The sequence below is a fragment of the Rousettus aegyptiacus genome, unplaced genomic scaffold (assembly GCF_014176215.1).
Source record: "Rousettus aegyptiacus isolate mRouAeg1 unplaced genomic scaffold, mRouAeg1.p scaffold_m13_p_1, whole genome shotgun sequence".
NCBI classification, from domain to species: Eukaryota; Metazoa; Chordata; class Mammalia; order Chiroptera; family Pteropodidae; genus Rousettus; species Rousettus aegyptiacus.
In genome coordinates this window covers 176,308,893-176,324,156 of record NW_023416284.1, presented here as the reverse complement: position 1 = coordinate 176,324,156, position 15,264 = coordinate 176,308,893, and the positions used below count along the sequence as shown (strand labels likewise).

The window sequence follows — 15,264 nt, the reverse complement described above, 5'->3', positions numbered from 1 at the left end:
TCTTAACATGATACTTAAGAGTACCCCCTTCACTTTCAACAGTATTCTGATCTGAACAGGAATTTACAAGATCATTCTACTTGAGAAGATTTCACATGTTTTATCTCCTTTGAATTTTACCAAGGATTGTGAATCAGAAATCATCCCTATTTTACAGATGATAAAACTTACTTTAGTGAGCTTGAAAACTAGCCCAAATCACACATCTAGAAAGAAACTGTGTTTCTGTTCTAATATAGAACATTTGATTCTCAGTCTCAACTTTACCCATGTTAAGCATCCCTACGTCATATAACTCTTAGATTTGCATGCGTCTCTTTTACCTTTGCATGAAGTTTAAATAAGCAAGTGATTGTTCTACTTAATTTTAAAAAGTATCATTTCCAAGGTTTAGCATGGTTTTCTCTGTGAACTTAGATCCGCTGGTGCAGATTACATTCTTCCGACCTGCTTCCCATGTAGAATTTGAGCTGTTTTTCATATCCAGTCATTGATCATTTTTATTTCTTCTGAATTTAATTTCACATGCAAAGAATTTTCATTTGCATGTATCGGATGGTAGTTGCCATCAAAGCAGACATCTCTTACCTAAATCAAAGTCGCTTTCCAACCAAAGCTTTGGAATAAATTAAATTAACTCAAAAGCAACAGATAATTAAACATTCTGCTACTGTAACAACATAAAAAATATTAAAAGTATGTCAGTGGAAACTGGGAGTAAAAAAGAGAAAATGTTCTGCATTTTTTTCCTTTTTTATTCACAATCACAAGAATGAACATTTTTTATTCATTGATATTTATGCAAGTTACATGTCCAGTTTACACTCAAAATTCTAGGATTCAGTATATTGTAATCAGGAATTAGGTAGAGATAAAAATATTATTTAAAAATCACCAGCAGACATGTGTTTGAGGAAGCATTCAATTTGCGGTGATGATGGCAATGAATTCTCTGAGCAATAAGTTGCAATTCATCTCGCTTCTGCTTTTCTACAAAGTTAAACCCTTATAGGAGGCATTAGATGAATAGATTCAACAGGAAATTGACTCTAAACAGCTTTGTAAAAGTTTTATAATTTCTACTGTCAGTATAATTTTGTGATCTATACAAAACAGGGATAAGAAGCTCGCTTATAATGTGAATTGTCCCCGTAACTGAAAATTAATTACCAGCAATGATTTTTAGCAGGATAGAAGTTTTTCTTGCTTGCCTGTTTCCCTAACATAACCATATTTTATTCAAACGTTTCTGAATTTAGCTATGCCTTTTGAACAGAGTATATGGAACAAAATCCTCTGTTTCCTGCTGGCTGTTAAAGTCGAATTTTGTTGTCATTATTTTCAATTGTTTTCCTCTTCGTTTCTTCAGTATCACACTGTAAATTGCCAGGCCTCATCTGGCAAAAGATTTCCTAATCTGGATTTAAGAAACAATCTTATTAGTTATTCTTCCCCTAATTTCTTATAACAAGATTCTCATTTCTCATTAAAATGAATCCTGCACTGGTGTTGTATCTAAAAACTTAATGCCAAAACAAACTCGAGGTCACATAGATTTTCTTCTATATTTTCTTTTCCTAAGATGTGGAACAGGGGAAAGGTGTTGTTTCTCATTTCTTCTATTCAAAATTTCATTGCAAATCCTATTTGGCATTTTAATATTTTACTTTTAGATCTACAGTACATTTTGAGTTAATTTTTGTATATGACGTTTGTGTCAAGATTTTATTTTGTTTTGCATATGGATGTGGGTCAGTACCACTTGAAAAACTATCCTGTCTTCATTGAATTGTATTAACATCTTTGTTAACAATCAGTTGGCTACATTTGTGTGAGTCTATTTCTGATCTCTCTATTCTGATCTACTCATATATGTATTTACTAACTCCAATTTCTCCAATACTGCACTGTGTCAATTAATGCATTATAATAAGTACTTAAATCAGGTAATGTGAGTTCTGCTTGAGTGCTGAAATCAGTTCACATGAGTTCAGAATTATTTTGGCTATTTCTTTTGCCTTTCCAATGTACTTTAGGATTACCATGTCGATATCTACAAAAAAAGATTGCTTGGTTTTTTATTGACATTGCTTTAATTTTATAGATCAAATCAGGGGGAAATAATATATTAACAATGCATGGTCTTAAACTGATAACCCAATATATCCATTTATTTTTATCTTTTTTATATCTTTCATCCATATATTATAGTTTTATGCATACAGATTCTGCATAAACTTGTTAAATTTATAGCTATTTTTTATGTTATTGCAAATGGTATTGATTTTTAAATTTTAGATTTCAATTGTTCATTGTTGATATATAAGAATATAAATAATTGACTTTTCATATTAACACTGTATTTTGGGATCTTGTTCAGCTCATTTGTTAATTCCAAGATTCTTTTTTTTTTTTTTTTGATTACTTTGGATTTTCTACATATACAAATACATTTTCTGTTAATGAGATAGTTTTCTTTTCAATCTGTATATCTTTCATTTATTTTTCTTGCCTTATTGCTCTAGCTAGGATTTACAATGAAATTTTGAACAGGAGAAATGAGAGGCCACACCTTTGCTCTGTTCCACATCTTAGGAAAGCATTCATTTTCTGACCATTAAGTGTGATGTTAGCTACAGATTTTTGATAGATTTCCTGTTAGAAAAAGTTCTTTAAGCAAAATGATTATGATATAGCTCAGAAATTTATTTATCTCAGATAGGGATGTTTTGAAGTCTACTTTGTCTAAAATTAATTATCTACTCCAATTTTTCATCTGGTTAATATTTATATGGTATATCTTTCTCCATTCCTTTACTTCAAATGTATCTAAATCTTTATTTTCAAGTAGGTTCTTATAAGCAGCATGCAATTGGATCTTGCTTTTATATCTGATCTAATAATCTCTGTCTTTCAACTGGTACGTTTGAACCATTTTCATTTAAAATGATTATAAACAGAGTTGAATTGAAATCTACCACCTGGCTATTTTCTTCTCTTTTGTTACTATTGTTTTGATTTTCTAGGCTTTTGAAAATATATTATAACTTTGTGGTGTTATAGATGTTGAGCTTATAATTTTTTTTGTTTGCTTGCTATTTTAATTGCCCTGTTTTTATTTTATTTATTTATTGTTTTGGGCAAGGCAACCCTTGGTTGACCTCACAAATTGCAAGGATCTTGTCAGCTTACAATCCCTTATTTTTTAAATTTTTTTTGCCTATAGCACCTGGTCTTCCTAGGTGGTCTTCCATCCAAGTACTAACCAGGCCCAACCCTGCTTAGCTTCCAAGAACAGATTGGATCAGGCTTGTTCCAGGTAGCACGGCCATAGACTAATTGTCCTGTTTTTTAAATATAGAATATTTAGGGTGATTTCAAATTATGTTGCAGCCAGTTGAGCCAATATATTACAATATGAGAATAGTTCTTTTTATGAATCAAACCAATATGAAAAATAGATGTAATTTATCATTATTATTGAACTATTATTAGGTATTTTAATCTGACTGCTGATATGATTTTATTACAATTTTGTCTCTCTCAAAATCTAAGGTACTTTTCCTTATTTTTCCTCTTCAGAAGATAATTTAAGCATTCAAAGAATACTGTTTTCGGTTTTAAAGACTGCATCCACATTATAGAGCTCAGGGCAAAGCAGAGTGATGGAAAGTACAGACTCTGGAGACTGCTGCATTCACGTTTGGGTTCAGTCAAATTATTCGCAGTATAATCTTGTTCAAATCACTGTATCTTAATGCATTACTTTTGTCATCTGTATAATAGGATGATAATATCAGTACCCTAGAGTTTTCTATCAATCAGGGTTTTTTTTTAATGTAGCTCTTATATAAAACCTAATATGTGCTTGTTATGAAAAACTTTGATCATGTCTGTCATCCTTATATCAATCCCGTAAGACAGAGAGTTGTGCAATTAATTACTTCTTACAAATGAGAATATATTGAGTCAGAGTATACTTAATATTCTTGAGGTTGAACAGCATTTGGTGCCAGAGACATTACCTTAATTCAAACTGCAAAAGAACACATTAAATATTTAAATGGATGTTTCGGTGTTAAAAATAAAAATGCTGTCACATCATTTGCTATCATTAAGGCTTTTACTGAAAAACATTTTAATTTTATAAAAAATAAAATTGAGTGAGCTGCTGGGGGGGAAAAAAAAGAGAGCTCTGAGTTTCTGGCTTAATTTTTACCATTATATTTATGTAACACAGATGCTAACTTTGTTGTGTATAATAAGATGTTTATGGTAAAAAAGAACATCATTAAAATGTGCTTAAGCCCAAATATCTTAATCCTAGTGAATTATAAACATGGCTGAAAAATTCATGGTTGTTTCATGAATAATAACTATAACAATTACTTTGAATCTCCATTATTCATGTTTTGCAAGAAAAGTCTCATGGAATTTCATTATACGAAACTTTTTTTTTAAAGGACAGAAAAGAGTTGAACTTTACCACTTGCATTAAAATCTAGTGAAATAATTTTATTAGACTATGAAATCCAAAGTTTTCATTGCAATTTTTGTCCTTTAATTTTGGAAATTCTAATGGAGCAGGAATCTTTGAAGAGAAATCAGTTTTCTGCTAAGGTATTGTTTACACTTCAGGCAATTTAAATTGTATAAGAAAACATAAAACTAATTTGGTCTTTCATTTTTCCACCCTCCAACTAAAGTTTTAAAAGCTTAATATATTCTTGGGTAGCTTTGTTCTTCTATGTTCAGAAATTCTTTTACTCTTCTCAAAGATGTGACCATCACTGTACAATGGACTCACAAATATTCATTCAGAAAAATATTCATTTTCTACTATCTGCCAGATATGCTTCCTGGTATTAGAGATGTTGTACAGAAAAGCAGATAAAATCCCACCCTCATGAATCTTTATTTTAGCATGTGGGGGTGGGAGCAGAGTAAGCAATTTAACCACTAAATGTAATATAACAGAAGTCTCACTCTGCTTCACAGGAAACAGAAAAGTCATCTGAAAGGAATAGCTCCACCTCTGTTTACATCTATCCATTCTTCTTTCTGTTCTAAAGAATCTGGTGCCCTTCCTATCGTTTAAGGCTTATCTCATCTTCTGTATTCTCATGCAACTCACTCTTCTCCCTGTTCAATCTGTTTTATCACTTTTAAACCCTTTCTCTCTACTGGCTGCTTTCTAGCAGAACGCCAATCTCAACATTTTAGAATCCAAACTCGTGTGTGGGGGTAGGGGTGAGTGACCCACAAATACACTCACTATAAACACTTCCTCACTTTCCACTGATTCAATCTACCATAAATATGGCTTTTGGTCTCTAAAATGTTCTTGGGATGAAAATGCTCTCCCCAAGTCAGCAATTATATATGAATGGGAACATCTAAAGGAGAATTTATAAATTTTGTATTTATTATTTGTTCTGTTAACAGCATTTCACATTGTTGTTTATTCATTCTTTCTCAGGCCACAGTCATTGCCTAGTTTCCATAACATCACACACTCTTCGATTTATCCTGTCTCTGGTTATTTTAATTCAGTATCTGTGCTGTTTCTCTTCACCTGGATGTCTTTCAAGCATCTCAACAACTACAACAAACTGTAAAAATAATGTGTTTCTCCTTGTTCCCACCCTCTATTATTTCCTCTATCACTAAATGGCATAACTAACAAATTTCCAAAACCAAAAATTGAGGAATAACCTTTAAATTCTTTTCTCTTGAAAAAGATCTACAATCAATTGCAAACTCTCATCAATTTTTATACTTAATTGTTTATCAATCCAATCCTCTTCTGCCCATCTTTACTGCTAGAATCATAGCGAAACCCAAAATGATCTTTGATCTACAGCAGTCAATATTCATTATGGTTTAGCATCTTCTATGGCTGAGACATTGTTCTAGGTGCTGGTGACCCAAAGGGAATCAAACCAGACCAAATCCATGCCCTCTTGGCATGCTTAACTTCAATGGCAAAGAGATGATTGCCACTTAGCTAGTTTCTGTTTCTCCAACATTGCATTATTCACATCTATTTTTTACATAGCAGCTAAATCATTTTTTAAAGAGGACTATCATCAAATAATTGCTACACTAATGACCTTTCAAAGAAATTGCAATTTTTAATTCTTAATAAATACTGTAAATATCTTGCCAAACATTTCACTGCTTATCAGTTCAACTTCTTTGGGTACTGTTGTACACTGTGCATTCTAACTATACTGTGCATCTTTACATAAATAATTAGGGAACAGGAAAAGCTTTATAAAGATGAAAAAGGAGCATGCAGCAAATTTAGGCCATGCAGACAAGAGCAAGCTTTCAAAGCTGCCTTCTTTATGCACAACCTAATAATGCCAACAACCATGTAAAAAATTATAACACAAAGCAAAGATTTATTAATTCCATAAAGTAACACAAAACTATTGTTTGGCATTTCAGTGGAGGAAAATGTTCCTTGACCTTGAAATGTTTAAGACAATAATGGAAATAGAAGGGAAATGGCATATGGGCAAATACGAGGGAGAATCTCAATATAACAACAGCTCGCTTAGCAAAGGAAATAAATAGCACAAACAGAAGAACACAGAAAAGGAGTCTGAGAGTTATTGAGGGATCAGGAATGATGTAGTTTAAGCAAAACAATGATAGGTTGGAATAATGGGAGGTAGGGTTTGAAAAAGAAGTCATAATATTAAGTGATTCCAGGACAAAAAAAAAAAAAGAATTTAGAATTAACTCCATATGAAAAGCTGAGTAACTAAAATATTTTAAGTAGGAAAGAAATATTATCTAAGCAGTATTTAATAAGATCATTTGATGTTGACCTACTATTAGACTTCTGAGTCAAGATATATAAACCTCCCTTTCTTTTGCAAACACACACACACACTCACACACACACACACGCACGCACACACTTTACATATCGGTGCTCAAAAACAAGAAACAGAAAATATCTACAGGTAAGAAATGAAAAAGAAAAGAATCACTGTAGAAGTGAAGCAGTTACAAAACAGTCATGGGGACTCAGAGGACAGCATAGGGTCCATAGTCAATATTATTGCAATGGTTGTGTGTGGTGCCAGAGTAACCAGGGAGATCACTTCATGGATTGTATGAATGCCTAACTTTTTTTCAATTTAAAATAAAATTTAAAAAATACACAAATGAAAATATTTGATTTGGGGAAATAAGTTCAAAATGACGGCAAAGACTAGTGCATGGGAGGAGTGTAGTTGCAAAGCAGTTAGCCGTGAGGCACTAATGAACAAGTTGTGTGTTAACACGTATATTATATATTTCTCTATATTTTTATGTTTGAAATATTTCACTGGAAAAATAGGACTGAATGGGGAGTTAGAAAAGTAATGTGGCATAATGTAAACGAATCAATTCAAAAATTTTTTTTATGGTTCAGAGAAGCAAGTGGGAACTGTGCATGAAGCATTTTTGAGCACTGGATACTTATGGGAACGACTTCTCAGAGAGAAGTTGAAGATGTAAGGACAAGTAGGCATAACCAAAGATATGAAGTCTTTTATGATGTGACAGAGAGTGATAGATACAATAAAGGGAGAGATGTGTCTCTTTCAGAAAAGGGGACATGCCTGTCCATCTAAGACGAACACCAAAAAGTGAGAAAACACAGAAGTCGCTGTTTAATTGTACCTAATTTATTCAAAGAAGGATGAGGCAAGATCGTCAGGTGAGAAGTTTGGGAAAGTGAAAAGGGTGATTTCTAGGCAATGATGAGTGCCATTGACAAATGTAGCCAGCTGCATAACTGTCCTTCAGCTTGTACACAGTGTCAGGACTCTATCAGGTCCAGAGGGGCTGCATGAGAGCAAGTCGCTGCCCATCTCCAACCTCCCAACCACCAGGCTGCTGGCTCTGTCCCTTTCTCTCATTCCTGCTAAACCCTTCTCTTGCAGGGCTCTGATTCTGGGAATTCTTCAAAACACCCGCCTTACCCCAGCAAACACTGGGTAAAACCATGTGCACTCACCTAATTTTATGAATTGCGGCTCAGTAATCATTTTTCCTAACTCAGCTGCTTTATAGGGCATATTTAATACTTTCCCAAGAAAATGAAAATTTATTACAATAATGCACATCAATTTTCTTCGAAACCCACTTTTTTCTAGTCATACTTTATCATCAACCAGTTCATTTACATTTTTAAAATTTATAGTCTAACAATTTAAGTCATTTTTAATAAGTAGAAATTTATATCAAACTTTTTGTACAATATGCCAATACTTCCAATTAATTACTTCTATTTTCAGATGCATAAATCAATTATAATTAACTAAATAAGGGCTTTCAAAAAGAGAAGTTAAATAACTAAAAAATATTGAAATATTTTTTTATTGTAGATATACCACTGCATTATCTGGGGGACATAAATAGAATAAAAAAAACATTTATGTACAGGGGTACTGAGGTAATGAATTCTATTTTCTAACTCAGTGACAGAGAGTAAAGGGAATAATAAAATGAAGATGTGTAAGAAAACATTTCATGATGTTAAACACACTACTTTAGCTAAGATTAAGATTCTCAGCTGAGAAACTCTTGAAAAACTCAGTAGTGTGATATAACTGTGTTGTTTTCTTTAAACACAGAGACAAATTTTGCAAATTTAGATAATAAATGAACTATGATTCGGCCTCATTTGTACTTTGCCACAGTTGATTTTGTATTTGGTTCCATAGACAAAATCAATTATATTTTATTCAAGTCATTTTCTGTTACCAGAAGAATATCACTTATATGCTTTTACCTTGTGGTACAAGGCAGTCTCAATATTCGAAAATCAATCAAGATATTTCATCAGAGCAAGTCTAAGTTAGAAAAGCATATACAGTTATGAAAATAGATTCAGATTTCATCTTTGTGGTCTTCACTTAAACAAATATTTCTTAGATAAAACATTAAAATCATGAGCTTTAAAATTAAAAATTTGATGTTAGACTTCATTAAAATTAAAAATATCTGCTCTTTGAAAGATACTGTTAAGAGATATAGAATGGAAGAAATATTTGTGAACCACAAATCTGAAAAAAAGAGCCTTATATTCAGCATATTCAAACCTCAATAACCAGAAAGCTAAACAAAACAATAAAAGCATACCTAGTTAAAAATGGACAAAAGATTTGAGTAGGCTCTTGACCAGAGAAAATGTATGTTTGGCAAATAAAGTGTTCAAAATCATTAATCGTTTGTGAAATGCATATTAAAACTACAATGAGATATCAGCATATATGCATCAGAATGTCTAAAATTAAAAATAATGATCACACCACACGTTAACAAGGATACAGAGCAACTAGGATTCTTTTTACACAAAGGAAGGAAATGTGAAACCAATGGTTAACCATTTTTGAAAAAAGTGTGGTGGTTTCTTATAGAGTTAAGTATGACCCATATGACCCAGCAACCATGATTAACCAAGAGAACATGGCTGTCCATGAATCAGGAAGTAAGCCCTCTCCAGAAACCAAATCTGCTGGTACCTTGATCTTGGATTTTGCAGCCTCTACAACTGTGAGTAATAAATGTTATTGTTTAAGCCACCTAGTCTATGGTATTTTTGTTATAATACCCCAAATTGATTAAGACAGAGTTGAATCGATTTCCCTCAAAATTTTTACATTGAGGCCCTAACCTCCAGTAACCTCAGATTTAGCAGGATGGAGATAGAGTTTTTAAGTTAAAATGACCTCAGTTGTATGGGCCCTAATCAAATCTGACTGTTGTCCTTATAAAACAAAATCTGGATACACAGAGAGAGCCCAGGGATGCACACACACAAAGGAAAGACCACGTGAAGACACAGCAAAAAAAAAAAAAAAAAAAAAAAAAAAGCAGCCATCTGTAAGCCAAAGAGAGAGACCTCCGGAGAAATCAAACCTGCAAGCACCTTTATCTTGCACTTCTAGCCTGAAAAACTGTGGAAAAATACATTCGTGTTGTGTAAATCACCCAGTCAGTAGTATTTTGTTATGGAAGCCTGAGCAAACTAGCACAGCATCTCAGGACAGGATTAGATCTGCCTATTAAAACCATTAAGGAGACTGACACTTTTAACGAGGACGTTAAAAGATAACCACTGAACCAATCTCAGAGAAATATGTGTCATAGTCCACCAATAAATTTATCATTGCATTATCTATGAACTTTTCTCCATAAAAAGGTAGGTTACACAATTCTGATCAAAATGGAATCTCTGAATTTTAGAACTGGAAGTTCCTGTGTCCTTTCTGTAGATTAAAATACTGAAATACAGAGGTCTCAGAGAACTTGTCAAGACTTATAGTTACTTGAGCAAAAATATAGCTAAATAAGCATACAATTTTAGTTGGAAATAGTAAGTCTCTAGACAAACTCTGTTCTCTTAAGAAAAAAAGCAATCTTCCTCTGACATTTTCTCTAGCCAACGAGATTTCACTCCTTGAACATTCTCAGTATTTATCATAATTTTCAGTAGCTCTTTGCTGTCTTAGCCCATTATCAGGAGTATGAATCACTTTTTCAATTTCTATTTTCTGTCTCCTGACAATAGAAAGATCAATATCACTGTTAAGTTTTTTTTACTTAGTTCAAACACACCTTGGCTTTTATGTAATGTATTTTTTAATGTTTGCTAGTTTTTTTCTCCTGTTTTATTGAGGCTAGTAGTTTACTTATTTTGAAAAAGACATTCCTTCTTGTTAGCATTGGTTATTTTCCATTTCCTTCTAGCAAAAACGTTTAGCTCAAATTTGTGTACCCTTAGACTATGGCCAAACACACTAGTCTTTGACCATTAAATATTTTTTAAAAGTTCTGAATTCTTCAGCAATTCACCAATATTCAAATCATATTTGGAATTTTTTACTATGTAGTTTTGCTTCCATTATTTTCTTGAGATTTCCCGAGTAGCTTAAGTAACCTCATATATAAACCATTTGCCTTGATATCTCATTATGTAGTTCTCAATTTTAGCTCCACATAATGAAAATACTCAATTCAATTATTTTGTCTGTCTAAAGGACAATTAAACACAGTTTTAATGCCATAAAAACTGGGCAAAAGCTTAATAAGAGAATTGTCCTATAATAATCATATTTCTTAAAATAGTATACTTTGCAATATCACTATCTACCTATTTTTCTTCAGGGCAGAATTTGAGTCACTGCTGGCAATTAAAATTTTTTTCTTCATTTTTGAATTAGAAAAATGCTTTCTCTGTAAATTAATCAATTTCTCCAAATTAGTTTTCAATGAGCACAATCTTTCCTATTCCAAATGTTCATGCATTGAGTAAAACTTTGAATAAATGCAATAGGTTCTTTTTCTTTTCACCATCTTTATTTGCTCACCTGACTGAATCACAAGACTAAAATTGTGATTAGAAAATTGTATTATATGATAGAAAACTGGTGTTTAAGTCCTAGAAATTTCATTTGATAGCCATTAACAAAATATGTCTATTTCTACCAAATTCACAAGCTTCCTTTTTTCTTAGATAATGTATATAGAAGCCCTTTGTTGAACACTAAAAACTAATGCAGTAACAAATGAAAAGAATAATCTTTAAGTAGGTTTCACCTGCTTCATCATTTGCTCCTATAATAACCCAGTGTTCATTATTCAAGCATCAAAGTTCTTCCTTACATCATTTAATTTCTTACTTCTCACAGCATTAAACCATCTCCATCAGCATCATGGGGAGTGAGATGATTTTATTTAAGTAAGAATTTCTAGACCACATTCCAGAGTTAGAATCATAATATTAAGGGATATGGCTCAGGGATTTGCATTTTAATAAATATTCAAGACAATTCTTTTTTACATTAAAGTTTGAAAAATTGTAACCATTATGTTTTCATCTATTTTCTACTTTTTTCCTTTAATAGAAACTTTATGTGGTAGGTTGACTGTGAAAATAGCCAAATTTTTCATCCTCGTTTATATCCATGCCCTTTGGAATGTGACGTGCAGCCCTACCCATCAATAAGCAGAATCTATTTCCCCATTTCTTGAATTTGGCTTGGTTTGGCTAATCAAATGCTGCGGAAGTGGCAGTGAATCAGTTTCAAGTTAGGTATTAAAATGACTTGGTTACTTCTACTCATTCTCCTGGAATCTTGCCACTACCATCATAAGAATAAATTTAGGCCAACCTATTTGAGAATGAAAGGCCACATGGAGAGACCCAATGGTTCTAGCTGTTCCAATTTAAAACCAGCCGCTCATCGACAGCCTGATTAGCCAACTGCAGACACATAAGTGAAACCAACCAAGACAGAAGTGTCAGTTGATCAATAGACACTTAAGCAATAATACATGCTGTTAAGCCACTGTATTTTGGGTGGTTTCCTATACTGCAATCACTAAGACACTTTGTGCATCAAAAACTAAGTTTAGGTAATTTGGGGGATTTGTCAAGGTCATCATAATCAAAGTCTCTCCCTTTGCCTTTAACTTAAACACACACATTCTACATACACTTTCACAACGTGAAATTCTCCTTCGAATCTTTCTAAGGCTTACAGCTTTTCTTTTGACCTGAGTATTATCATGTTATTATTTTAAATGCATGTGTTAAATAACATTCTTTCTTTAACTCATCTGAAATTATACTTCAATTATGATTTTTCTATATCAATAAATATAGACATACAAGAATTTTAATGTAGTCACAAAGCAAAAACATAGATCCAAGTAAATACATTACTATCTTAAAATTGCCTTAAAGCTTGAAGTCCTTGTTGCACCTTTGCATGATTACATAATCTATGTAATTTTAGATAATTTATTTGTATTACTTCCACACTTCATTTGAAGAAACTGAATAATAATTTGATTAATTGAATATGTTTAAATATGTAATATCTGAAAAGAGAGAAATAACAATGGAATTTTCTCTTTGGCCATAGACTTCATTTTACCTATATTTTTTGCCTTTAAAAATTCAGCCATTTATTTATTTGGTTATTAATTCTATGCAGATAACTCCAAAATCTCCATGTCCAACCTTAGCTTCCTTTTGAAGCATCGGTCGGATACCCTGTACCGACTACCTGTTAGATAATTAGACTTGGTATCCTGCAGGCACTCATCAAAGCATGAACAAAATTCAAGGATGTTTGGCTTAACAAACATTTAGCTTTACTTTTTCAAGGCTTTGTTTAAACTTTTACAAAAATCACGTGTTACGGCTCAATATAATTTTTGTTTCAAACAAAGCAAACATACCTTTGGAAATATTACAGCTCTAAAGGGTAAACTTGTATATCAGAAATAAAGCAATCTGACAGTAAGAGAACGCTCTGAGATTTTTTCTAAACATTGAATTTCCAATATAAACAACCTATTATTCAATCTATCGGGGTTACCAAAACGTTAACTTAACAGATCACTGCAACCTTTTTACTTAACAGTCATACTCTGCCTGGCAATGGGAGCACTTAATGTTTGTCAGTTTTAATCAGTAACATACGTTACTAAAAAAAAATATTTTAGTCATGAGATTCGTTTCAGATTTTCCTTTCAATGAAATCTGTTTCTCTACTTAAAAGCTGACTAAGATTTATGATTATGATATTTTCCTTTTTCAAAGAAGGAATTACTTAAGTCACTTCCACACTCAAAAAAACAGATGTTTAAAACTTAGTTCTTTGTTTTCTCCAGAAAACCTCAGAAAGAACTTTTTTTTTGTTATTTTTATCAATGTAAAATTACCTCTTTTAGAGACTATTAAATTTTTAGGTTTTTCTTTTTCACATATGATATATTTGTAAATATATGCTGAATGAAAAACACTTAGTTTTGCAAGTAAACACATCCTGCTTTCATAATATTCGTATAAATGACCATTAAATGCAAATAATAATAATAATAACAATGAGAGAAAAAGAGGGAGTGAAAACTTTTACATTCCCAGCCATCGATTTCAAGTTGAGAACTTAATAATGCAGCAGAGAATATTTTTATATTGTCTGCATAACAGTTTAATAGTTTACATAATAGTCAATTTTAGCAAGCATAAAGTGCTTCTTTGTAATTGTGGGAGATGATTTTTAGGTAGACAGAAAAACGGTCTGTACAGATGGTTATCGATTGCCAAGGAGGCCAAACCTTCCTTTTCCCACAGCAGCAGTGGAAGAGGAGACATTTAGGACAGCCGGACCAATTGTTCCAAAGATTTGGTAACGTGTAAAAGGTTCCTGCGCTCTAGGTCCTGAATGAATCAGATTTCATGTCATCTGAAAATGCCAAACTGTCCAAACAACCCAAATTTCGAACATCCTAAAACCAACATGAGGGCAAAGGCAGAGGAGCTGTCCTAATTTAAATATCCACCCTGATAAGAAAGCCTCTTTGTTCATGAATTAAAGTGAGATGCAAAAATGGATAGGAGAAAGACACAGGGTTAAAATAGTGATAATAATAAAAAAAAGAATCTATCCATATTGTTTGTTGCAGTAGTTTGTTTTAATAATAACTCTGGATAAATGGTTTGATATTTGTTTACAAATGTTAACTAATATTCAAAGAAACCCAATCAGGAATCCCAATCAGGGATTTAAATAGCATAAAATTCGTTTGCAACTGAAATGAACACCATTGGTCATGATTAGTGTTTACTCATGGATGGAATATAAAGAAGCCAGCAGGGATGGAAGTTGTACCCATCAGAGCAGCTCTTTGCCTTCAGTGTTCAGAGTCCCTGCATCCCACCATTTCATGGAGACCCTGTCATCATCAGATTCAGTCATAAGTCTGGCCAGCCCTGTCATATTGTGGCACCTGCCTTGGTGAGCTTTCTGTTTGAGGTGTTAGTTCAAGTGTCTGGGGCGCGGAGAAGGACTTCCCCGTGCCTCAGTGGATGACTCTGTTTGTACTCACTTCTGTGCACATATAGTTTGAGTTTGGCAGGATTGGTTTAGGCCCGAGGTAACAAGGTTGTAGGGGAAAGGCTGCATAATTACCAAGTGTCTCTAATACTTGAAGACTATCAATATTTAAACGCAAAGAACCTGACATTTGCTAAGTGACTAAACTGACTAAGCCAAATATAGATAAAAACAGTTCTCTTAGTTCTGATGAGATAAAAGCCTTTCCAATGGATTGATAAAAATGATTATTTAACAACAGATCCTTACATTAATAGATCTGTAATAGACATTGGTTATTTGGTATGTGTACAGCTGACTTCACTGTGTGTGTGTGATTACATACGTATACATTTATATGTGTATA

General features: G+C 32.7%; 1 long non-coding RNA gene and 1 pseudogene across 1 annotated transcript in view; both read right to left on the bottom strand.

The window, feature by feature from the left end:
- The window catches only part of LOC107516522, a 235,462-nt gene that overhangs the window by 72,055 nt on the left and 148,143 nt on the right, over positions 1 to 15,264 (bottom strand). The window lies entirely within an intron of this gene.
- Positions 3,218 to 3,336, bottom strand: LOC118605085 (annotated as a pseudogene).